Source organism: Macrobrachium nipponense, chromosome 42 (assembly GCF_015104395.2).
Source record: "Macrobrachium nipponense isolate FS-2020 chromosome 42, ASM1510439v2, whole genome shotgun sequence".
NCBI classification, from domain to species: Eukaryota; Metazoa; Arthropoda; class Malacostraca; order Decapoda; family Palaemonidae; genus Macrobrachium; species Macrobrachium nipponense.
Genome location: NC_061103.1, coordinates 41,497,981 through 41,500,226, shown reverse-complemented (window position 1 = coordinate 41,500,226; position 2,246 = coordinate 41,497,981).

Sequence of the window (2,246 nt, the reverse complement as noted above, 5' to 3'; positions counted from 1 at the left end):
GTAGCGCGTTCCTATCTTCATCACAAGGAATTTCTCTACTTATTCTTGTGTCATTGGCCGAAACTACTCACTACCGAGTCCTTAACATTACTGTCTATGTCTGCAATCATAATAACAAACAGTATTGCAGCTACCACCATACCTTGTGGCACACCGGATATTACCTTACCTTCATCCGATTTCTCATCGTTTGCAATAACTATCTGTTTTCTGTTGTGTAAAATTTTTTTTAAATTTTTTAACCATCTTCCTACTTTATCCATGATATTGTGTTTTCTAATTTTCTTCGCTAAAATATTATGGTCTACCTTGTCAAAAGCTTTTGCAATGTCTAGATAAACCACATCTGTTTCATTTCCGCTTTTCATATTTTTGTATATGTTCTCACGGTGGACTAACAGTTGGGTTTGTGTACTTTTTCCGGGTACGAAACCATGTTGTCATATATTAAATGAATTATCTTTTATTAAATGTTTCATAATATTTTTCTTCATTACCCTTTCATACACTTTCATAATATGTGATGTTAGACCCACAGGCCTATAATTACTTGCCTCTAGTCTTGATCCACTTTTGAAAGTAGGGGTAATAGATGCTAATTGTGCTCATCGTAAATCTGCCTGTATCTACACTTTGTCTTAATAATATTGCAAGTGGCTTTGCGATCAAATTAACTACTTTCTTTAACAAAATAGCAGAAACACCATCAGGACCTGCAGCAGCTCCATTTTTAATTTCATTAATAGCCTGCACAATATCTGCTTCATTAATATCTATGTCAGCTAAATATTCACTATTTTCGTCCCTTACTTCTGTATCATTATCTTCATTATCAATTCTAGGGGTGAATTCTCTCTTATATCGTTCTGCCAATATGTTGCATGTTTCCTTTTTTTCATTCGTTAATCTCCCTTCAATTCTTAGAGGGCCTATTTCTATTCTTCTTTTATTCATCTTTTTCGCGTACGAGTATAATAGTTTGGGGTTTTGCTTGATATTCTCTAGGGTTTTTTTTCCAAGTCCCGTTTTTCATTTTCTTTTGATTGTATAATCTTTTGTTCTGCATTTTCTATCTTACTTTTTCATTCTATAACTTTCCATGCATTTTTATCTTTTGCAAGACCTTTTTCCCACTTTCTGATTTACTGGAACAAGATCCTTCCGTCTCTTGGTATGCATGACTGATGTTTACTTTTCTTCTTCTGTATATATTTTTCCACTATTTTCTCTAATATTTTATATATATCTCGGTATTTACCCTTATGTCATTACTTACGAAAATGTTATACCCATACTTTGTTTAATTCTTCATTTATTTCTGACCATTTATATTTTTACTGTAGAAGTTGTATTTTCCATATCCTTCCCACTTTTTCATTTCTTCTTATCTCTGTTTTCACTTGCTTTGGAATGGACTGTTTAATTCTATGACATTATGGTCTGAAATACTCGCATTATAAACTATTATTTCTTAAACATAATTCACCTCGTTCACAAATACTAGGTCTAAAGTATTTTCCTTTCTTGTTGGCAGGTGATTTATTTGTTGAATGTTGTATTCTAGTAGCATATCTAATAGCTTTTCGAATTGCCTCTTATCTTCTGCACTACTATTACTCTCTTTTTTATATGTATAAATACAACCACAATCTCCTATTCGTTCTTTCCAGTCTACGAAAGAAAAGTTAAAGTCTCCAGATAGGTAAAATAGTCCAGTCTTGTGATTTCTACATATATAATCCAATTTTTCTATTATTATGTCAAACTCTTTAGTATTAGGGGGTCTATATATTACTATGTTCATTAATTTTTCAGATTCAAATTCTACTGCTATTAGTTCACATTCTGAGTTACTATATTTCTCATATATTTTTCTTTGATTTTTTGTCTTCCCATATATTGCGGTTCCCCCTTGATTCCTATTTTTTTCTATCTGATCTATAAGTTTGGAACCCTTTTATTTGATCATCATTCCCAGTCTCTTGGGAATACCAGGTTTCACTTATATTCATTACATCTATTTTCTTTTCAATTTGGGTTAGTTCTTCTAAGTACTCTATTTTTCTTTTTGAGTTACTCGTAACTAAACCCTGCGCATTCATCACTATGATGGTTTGCGTGTTTTTCTCTTCATTTAGTATGGGTAATAATAAGGATTTTCCCATGTCTCTTTCCTGTTCTGAGAGAGAGAGAGAGAGAGAGAGAGAGAGAGAGAGAGAGAGAGAGAGAGAGAGAGAGAGAATGAA